This window comes from Sarcophilus harrisii, chromosome 3 (assembly GCF_902635505.1).
Source record: "Sarcophilus harrisii chromosome 3, mSarHar1.11, whole genome shotgun sequence".
Taxonomy (NCBI): domain Eukaryota; kingdom Metazoa; phylum Chordata; class Mammalia; order Dasyuromorphia; family Dasyuridae; genus Sarcophilus; species Sarcophilus harrisii.
This window is the reverse complement of record NC_045428.1, coordinates 661,605-670,993: the sequence shown is the minus strand read 5'-3', so window position 1 is coordinate 670,993 and position 9,389 is coordinate 661,605.

Here is a 9,389-nt window from a genome sequence, read left to right as displayed (position 1 = left end):
AAACCCGAGGTCCACTAAGACCCCTCAGATCTTTTAGGAATGATTCATGCTTAGGAAGTTGATTTCTTTTGAACCTCGATTTTTAATTTCACATTAATCCCATTAAAATTTCCTTCTGCTGGATTCAGAATATCTGGTCTGTTGAGGGCGTTCTGTCTCCCGGACTCTGCCCTGGCCAAAACTCAACCTGAGTTCTGCATTCCGGGCTTTTGGGTGCCGGAGTTGAAGCATGACATGGATAATCTGGTGAAGAGCCGGGGAGTGGCTAAGCAGAGAACAGGGACGGCAGGGACTGAGGGAGGACGGCCTGGTATCCCCTGGTATCTGGAAGGCCGGAAGGGAGGGAGGCTGCCTGGACGGCCGGAGCAGGGGGGAGTCACGGGACCACTGTGAGGAGTCAGCAGCCAGAGGAAGAAGTCCTCACTGTGCCCCCAAATGCCCAAGAAGCCTTGCTTTCAAAGGGCTCCCACCCCTAAGGGTTCCTTCCCCTGGCTGTCTGGCCAGGAGTATACAGGGTGTAAATTCTTAAGCTTTCTCAGCCTCGTTAACTGCCTTCCACCTCTGTCTCAGAGCTCGACAATAACAGAACACTGAGTCAAGCCTGGAAATGTCACCTACCCAATTCAGGAGGCATAAATTCACCCCTTGGAAATTTAACAATCAGCTCCAAGACATGCTTGGAGAAAGCACCCCCAAGGGGCTGGTGAGGTGCAAAGGGTCTTCTCCGGGAGCTCTGGGCGGCCCCTCCTCCTGAGAAGCTGGGATTCCAGGACTGCCCTGGCTCGCATGGGACCGCTGCCCTTGGGCCGCCCGGGCTCGCGGTGGCAGGAGTCAGTGACCTGGGCCGACCCTGTTCGGCCGCCCCCACTCTGGCCGCTGGCAGCGGGGGTAGCCGAGGGGAGACTGACCGCTAAGGAGCGGCTGGCTCCCCAGCCCTGCGGCAGGGCCGGCTAATGACAGACCCGAGGTGTACTTGCGGTTTACCACTTGGCATTTTTAGCCTCCAAAGTGCCCCATTTATCTCTGTGCCGTCCCGGCCAGCACCCAAGAACCCCCCGGGGCCTGCCCAGGAGGCCGTCTTCTGCTGCTCCTGCTGGGTGGCTCCTGGCCCGGTGTCCTCCTGCTCAAGCCTCCCTCCCGACCGGGCCTCAAACAAACCCCCCAACTCTTGTCTTGGGCCTCTCTCTCTGACCATCCCCCGCCAGGAACACTCTCCCTCCTGGGCTCTGACCACTGATCTCCCCTTCAAGTCCCAGCTGAAACCCCTTAGTCGGGAAGCTTCCCCACTGCCCCCTCTCCCAGAGCTTTCCCTCGGTTATGAGTTAATGCTGGCGAGAGGTCGCTGGGTATTTGTCAGTGCCATCTCCCCCACTCATGGGAGCCCCTTTGGGCCAGGGGCTGCCTCACTTTTGTCCCTTTCCCTCATCTCGCAGTCTCGGGGCATCATAGGAGCTCAATCCATACTCGTTGTCGATTGAAAACCAGTCCCTCTCACAGATGGGGAAATCGGAGGCACGAGGGAAGCCATGGCTCCCAGCACAGCTCCCGGAGCCGGGATCAGCTGGTTAACTTCCATGAAGCAGCTGTCCCAGGTCACCGGGAAGGAGCTCGTGGGGACTGAGAAAGAGACAACACGTTTGGGAGCCAAAGAAAGCCCACGACGCAAACCTCGCTGGCCCAATGAGAGCTTTGGGGAGGGGGAGACCCCTAGGGCACCCCAGAGCCTGCCCCTCCTGCCCCAGCCAGGAGCAGGTCCCCCTGAGCCAGGGCTGGCGCAGTAGGGGAGCAATAGCAAACCCGCGGGAGGTTCATCCCTCCTTAGCAAGGTGGGATTCCTCTGGTCAGCCTGGGAAAGCTGGGCAAAAGCCACAGAGGCAAGCAGCCGATGCGCAGGACTCCATGTCCCCGGGAGGCCCGAGCGGTCAGCGCTGGGGGATCCCACGAGCCCAGTGGGGCCAAGGAGGCGGCCCTTCCCAGCTCTGCCCCCAACTCGACCTAACCTCCCCCCTCCTTCTTGGGGAGAACCGCAGCCGACACTCAGGGTTTAGCCTGGACCAGATTCTTCTGTCTGTTTATTTATTTGTTCATCTGTGGACAGTTTTCCTACAATGACTGTATCTTCCTCAGGCCGGCACGTGCTCAACAGACGTTCTCTTTTCTGTGCTTAAAATTGGGGGGGGCAGAGGAAATGTGTCTCCCCGAGGCCCCTCATTGCCAGAGGCCCAGGAGACACTCCGGCCTTCTCCAGTACCTCCCAGCGCTCACCCGAGGAGACTTTGCAGCGGCTGAAGAGAAGAAGCCATAGATCCACTTTCTTGGGGCTTTATTATTATTATTATTATTGTCAGGGTGAAAATGGATTCAGTGTTTGTGGGGGCAGGGAGGAAGGGCACAGAGGGATGCGTGTGGAACACTACTTCTCCCAACAAAGCCTGAGCCAGAAGCCCAAATGTTCAGCCCCCGACAGCCCAGAGGTAGCTCCGAGTCCCTGGTGCATGACTGTGGCCTCTCCCAGGATCCCCTCCTGCTACCCCTCCTTGCCTCCCCATTCCCAAGCCACGCTGGGCTTTGCAGGTGACCGGAGCAGGATGGCTCCTAGCAAGCAGGGATATCTTCAGCTTTCTTCTTTGTCTACCTTTAGGGTCTGAGCGTAAATGGCATGTTGGGGAGCTGACACCCGACCGACCGCAGGGTGGAGGAGGAGAGGGAAGCACTGCCCCGAAGCCAACAAGGGGAGCCAGGTCCTCTGGTCAGACTTCAGGCCTTGCCCTCCTCCGGTATTTCTGGGCAGAATGGGACTCTTGTCTGGGAGGGAGAGCGCATCTCCTTGGGAGTCACTGGGTTTTTGTAAAAGAAGTTTACTCCAGGTGTATTTATGGTAGTTAATTTGGTCCCAAAGGCTCGCTGCCAGCACATCTGACAATCCCAGCTCCTGTGCAGTGGAGGATCATCTCCCACTGTGTGGTTGGAGCAGAGACCATTCTGGAGAGGAATTCCCGGGCTTGTTTGGAAAGGAGGAGGGAAAGCACTATTTCACCTGGCCCATTTCTACCTTGTTTCCATCTTGTTTTCTTCCTTGTGATCTGTAGGTATCTGAGGCATGATGAGCGATGGAATCTCATCCCTCACCTATATTCCTTCGCAGTTTTGTTACGTGGAGTCTTGGAATATTTGAAGGGATTCAGGCTATAAAAGAATTGAAAGAAATTGGACCATTTCTCAAACAAGAGTTTGGAGGAACTGAGGAACCTGAAGAGACATCTTGGAGAAGGTGCATCTTGAAGGAAGCCAGAAAGAAAGGAGGGAGAACATTCCTTTTTTTATTAAAACTTTTTACTTTCAAAACATGTGCATGGGTAATTTTTCAACATTGACCCTTGCATAGCCTTGTGTTCCAATTTTCCCCTCCTTCCCCCCACCCACTCCCCCAGATGGCAAGTAATCCAATAGATATTATACATGTTAAAATATATGTTAAATCAAATATGTGTAAACATATTTATACAATTTTTTGGCTGCCCAAGAAAAATTGGATCAAAAAGGAAAGCAAATGAAAAAGAAAAGAAAATGCAAACAAAGAACAACAAAATGAGTGAGGATGTTATCTTGTGATCCACACTCAGTCCCCACGGTCTCTCTCTGGGTGTGAATGGCTCTTTTTATCACAAGATCATTGGAACTGGCCTCAATCACCTCACTGTTGAAGAGGGCCCTGTCCATCAGAATTGATCATCGTATAATCTTGTTGTTGCCGTGTATAATGATCTCCTGGTCCTGCTCATTTCCCTCAGCATCACTTCTTGTCAATCAGTCCAGTCCTTTCTGAAATCCTCCTGCTGGTCATTTCTTACAGAACAATAATATTCCATAATATTCAGAAATCACAGTTTATTCAGCCATTCCCCACTGATGGGCATCCACCCAGTTTCCAGTTTCTGGCCACTACAAACAGGGCTGCCACAAACATTTTGGCATATACAGGTCCCTTTCCCTCCTTTAAGATCTCTTTGGGATATAAGGTCAGTAGTAACACTGCTGGGCCAAAGGGTCTGCACAGTTTGATAACTTTTTGAGCACAGTCCCAAACGGGGGAGAATATTCCAACTTTCACTGAGGATATCCAGAGAAAAGGCACAGTCTTGGCCAGCGTCACTGAGTTGCAGAGTCCATGAGGGTGAGACCAGTACAAAAACAACAGGAGGGGACAACTGAGGAAGGCTTTGAATGCCAGACGAATTCACGTTTGAGCTTGGAGATATTGCAGAGTCACTGGAGTTTATTGCCCTTTCCTTGGACTTCCTTCCTCTTTATAATTTCTGAAGCCTTTGTTCCTTAAGCTGACAGCTCAGCCCCCTCCTCTGCAACCATGGATCCCACGTCCCGTCAGGAGAAAGAATTTGAAATGACTGAGTCTTGGCTAGCCCTGATCCCGCTTCGGGCTGTTGTTGGCATTTCCCCATCCCCTGTTAGTTTCTCAGGCTGTTGACCTCATTAAATGGAATTGGGTCACTGGTCCCTTCCATCTAACAGTGGGAGAACCATTCTGAAATAAGGGCTCAATCCATTAAGCTATTGGCAAAAATGTCTAAGGTCGCAGAGTCCAGCACGGATGCCCGGGATCCTCCCTGAAAGGCCTCCTTCCCAGCTGGCATCAAAGCATGAGTGCAGATGGCACCTAGAGCCAAACCTGTCTCGTTGTGACATGAACCGGCCGGCTTCTCTACAGCTTTTCACAAGAATAGCATGAGACAGATTATGTAGCTTTGTACCATTTGCAATTTAGTAACTTCATTTAAAGAAGGGAATATGCTTCATCTTCCCTGCCTTCTGTCAGTAACTATGACTTCCTCATTTAGAGGGTCACTGCCAGGAAGTGAAGCAATAACCTGTGGACAGTTTTCACATTCTTTTTTGGGAAAATGAAGGTAACCAGTGATGAAAGCATTTAACTAGGTGCCCATCTAATCCATATCTCTTCATCTTCTCCATGAGAACAGCGTCAGATACTTTATTTTAAAAAATTTTAATAATAGCTTTTTATTTTCAAAATACACACAAAGATAGTTTTCAAAATTCACTCCCGCAAAATTTTCTCCCTCTCTTCTCTGCCCCCATCCCTAGACAAGTACTCCAAGATATGTTAAACATATGCAATTCTTCTAAACATGTTTCCACATTTATCTCGCTGCACAAGAAAAATCAGATCCAAAAAGGAAAAAAAAATGAGAAAGAAAAAAGCAAACGAACAACAACAAAAAGATGAAAATATGATGTTGTGATCCACACTTAGTCCCCACAGTCCTCTCTCTGGGTGCAGAGGCTCTCTCCATCACAAGACCATCGGAACTGGCCTGAATCACCTCGTTGAAAGAGCCAGTCCATCAGAATTGATTGTTGTATAATCTTGTTGCTGTGCACATTGTTCTCTCAGGTTCTACTTTGCTTTGCAAGTTCATATAAGTCTCTCTGAAATCATCCTGCTGATCATTTCTTATAGAACAATAATATTCCATAACATACATATCCCATAACTTATTCAGCCATTCCCCACTGATGGGCATCCACTCAGTTTCCAGTTTCTGGCCACCACAAACAGGGCTACCACAAACATTTTGGCACATACAGGTCCCTTTCCCTTCTTTAGTATCTCCTTGGGGTATAAGCCCAGTAGTAGCACTGCTGGGCCAAAGGGTCTGCACAGTTTAATACCTTTTTGAGCATAGTTCCAGACTGCTCTCCAGAATGGTAGGATGCATTCACAACTCCACCCACAATGCATCAATGTCCCAGTTTTCCCACATCCCTTCAAACATTTATCATTATCTTTTCCTGTCATCCTAGTCAATCTGACAGGTATGTAGTGGTACCTCAGAGTTGTCTTAATCTGCATTTCTCTGATCAATAGTGATTCAGAGCACTTTTTCATATAACTAAAAATGGTTTCATTGTTTTCATTAGAATATTCTGTTCATAGCTATACCCAGAAAAAGAACTCTGGGAGATGACTAAAAACCATTACATTGAATTCCCAGTCCCTATATTTATGCACACCTGCATCTTTGATTTCCTTCACAAGCTAATTGTACAATAATTCAGAGTCTGATTCTTTTTGTACAGCAAAATAATGTTTTGGTCATGTATACTTATTGTGTATCTAAGTTATATTTTAATATATTTAACATCTACTGGTCATCCTGCCATTTAGGGGAGGGTGGGGGGTAAGAGGCGAAAAATTGGAACAAGAGGTTTGGCAATTGTTAATGCTGTAAAGTTACCCATGTATATATCCTGTAAATTAAAGGCTATTAAATAAAAAAAAAAAAAAAAAAAAAAAAAAAGAATATTCTGTTCATATTCTTTGACCATTTATCAACTGGAGAATGGCTTGTAAATACTCTATTAAAAAGCTTTACTAAAATCTAAGCAAATGATGAACACTGAATTCCTTTCATCTGCTGGTTTATCAATCTTGTTAAAAAATAGAATTATGTTAATGAAGTAGAGCACACAATCTGGGCTCTCTCTCCCAATCCTGAAATTGTGCTGGCAAACTGGGTCCCCAGAGAGAAGCGGAGCACTATTTCCTCCCGGGCTGGGGGGAACTCTGAGGGGTTGGGGTTTTAAAACGATATTGCTTATGAGCCCCCATCCAATGACTTAATTTTTTTTTTTATTTTTCTTTTTGTTGAGGCAATTGGGATTAATGACTTGCCCAGAGTCCCACAGCCAGGAAGTATTAAGTATCTGAGACCAGACTGGAACTCAGGTCATTCTGACTTCAGGGCTGGTGCTCCATCCACTGCAACACTAGCTGCTCCCTATCCAATAAACTTTAAAAAAATCATTAGTTAAACTTCTGGCTTTTCTCTTTCCCAATCTCTCCCTACACTCAATGAGAAAACAAGAAAAATGAAATTATTAATATGTCTAATCAAGCCAAACAAATCCCCACATTAGTCATGTCCAATAAATGTATACATCAGTTGGAAATTCTGAGTCCTTTACCTCTTTATCTGAAAGTGGGTAGCATGCTTTTGCATGAGTCCTCTGAAAGCATGATTGGTTGTTGTTAGAATTAGAATTAGAATTCACAAACCCTTCCAAGTTGTCTTTCTAATATTGTTATTGTCATAAAATGTTTTCCTGGCTCTGTCCATTTCCCTCTGCATTGTTCACACAAATTTTCTCTGAAACCATCCCTTCATAACTTCTTCCAGCACAATAGTATTCTACCACATTGAAAAAAAATATAATATAGTTAGCCAATCCCCAATTGATAGGTGGGATATCAGTTTCTCCTTCTTTGCCCCCACAAAACCAGTAATACAAATGTTTGTATATATGAGCCTTTTTTTTATTTCTTTGGGGCACAGATTTATTAAAGATATTGCTGTTTTAAAGAATGTACATAGTTTAATATTTTGGAGCACAGTTATAAATTGTTTATGGCCAGATTAAGTCATTCACCAATGCACTAATTTACCTGTTTTCCCACACTTGCTCCAGCATTTGTCATTTCCCCTTTTTGTCAACTTTGTCAATCTGATGGATGTAAGGAAGTATCTCAAAGGAGTTTGAATTTGCATTTCTTTAATTATTGGTGATTTAGAGTGTTTTTCCCTTATGGCTATTGATAGTTTGAATTTCTCCCTCTAAAAAAAGATGTGTAATCACATGCTTTGAACACTTATCACTTGAGAAATGGCTCTTATTTTTCACAAATTTGGACTAGTTCCTTATAGAGCTTGCAAATGAGACTTTTTTTCACTTATGATGAAAAATGCTGTCCACCTCCAGAGAAAGAACTGATAAAGTCTGAATGCAAATGGAAGCATACTGATTTTTTTTCTTTTTTGGGCCATTTTTTTTCCACAACATGACTAATATAGAAAGATGTTTTATATGACTGCAAATGTGTGACATATATCAAATTTCTTGCCATCTTAAGGAGAGGGAGAGGGAAGAGGGAAGGAGAGAATATGGAATTCAAAATCTATAAAAATGCATGTTAAGAATTGTTATACACATGATTAGAAATTGTATATATACAAATGGACTTATGTGTAAAAATGCATATATACAGACACATATATACATACATCCACATACATGTATTTGAAATGAGATTGCTGTCAGAGATATTTGCTGCACAGATTTTCCCCTCTCCTCCCAATTTCCTGCTTCTCTTCTAATTTTAGCCACATTGGTTTTATTTGTAAAAATACTTCTTAATTTTATGCAATCAAAATTGACCCTTTTATTGACTGTGAACCTCTCTATCTCCAGTGTGGTCTCAAACTCTTCCCTTATCCATAGATATGACAAGAGATTCCTTCCTTGCTCCTCTAACTTATGACGTCATTCTTTACGTCCAAATTACGTACCCATTTGGAGTATGGTTTGGAAAACGATATATTTTAGAAACTATGCCTAGTTTCTTCCAGGTTACTTTCCAGTTTTCTCCAACAGTTTTATTCATATAGTGAGTTCCTAACCAGTAGCTGGGATATTTGGCTTTATTAAACACTAGCCTATGTCATTTGCTTCTGTTTATGGGATACTTAATATATTCCATTAATCAATTGCTCTACTTTTTACCCAAGATCTATTTTTTCCATGATTATAGCTTTGTAGTATTGTTTGAGGTCTCATACTGCTAAGTTTTCTTCTTTCACATTATTTTTCATTAATTTCTTTGTTATCTTGACATTTTGTTACTCAAGATGAATTTTGTTCTTTTTCTAGGTCTCAAAAGTAATTCCTTGGTAGCTTGGTATAGAATAAATGAGTTAATTTAGGTAGTATTGTAATTTTCAGGATATTGGCTTGGTCTAGCCATGAGCAATTAATATTTTTCCTATTACTTAGATCTATCTTTACATGTGTAAAGAACTTTTGTTATCATGTTCATATAGTTCCTGTGTCTATCTTGGCAGGTAGATTTCCAAATATTTTAGTCTGTATTTATTTTAAATGAAATTTCTCTTTTTATCTTTTCCTGCTGGATTTTACTGGGAATATGCAGAAACATTGACAATTTCTGTGGATTTGTTTTATATCCCGCAACTTTGCTGAAGTTGTTAATTGTCTCACTTTTTTTTACTTGACTTTCCAGGATTCTCTAAGTAACATATAATTTGCAAAAAGTAATAATTTCATTTCCTATTTGCCTATGCATATTCCTTCCATTTCTTTTTCTTGTCTTCTTGAACTAGCACTACATTGAATGGAAGTAGTGATAATGAACATCCTTGCTTTATTCCCATTCTTACTGGAAAACTCTCTAGTTTATATATCCATTACAGATAATGCTTGCTCTTGGTTTTAGATAGGTACTACTTATAATTTAGAGGAAAGCTATAATTATTCCTATGCTTCCTAGCTGCTGT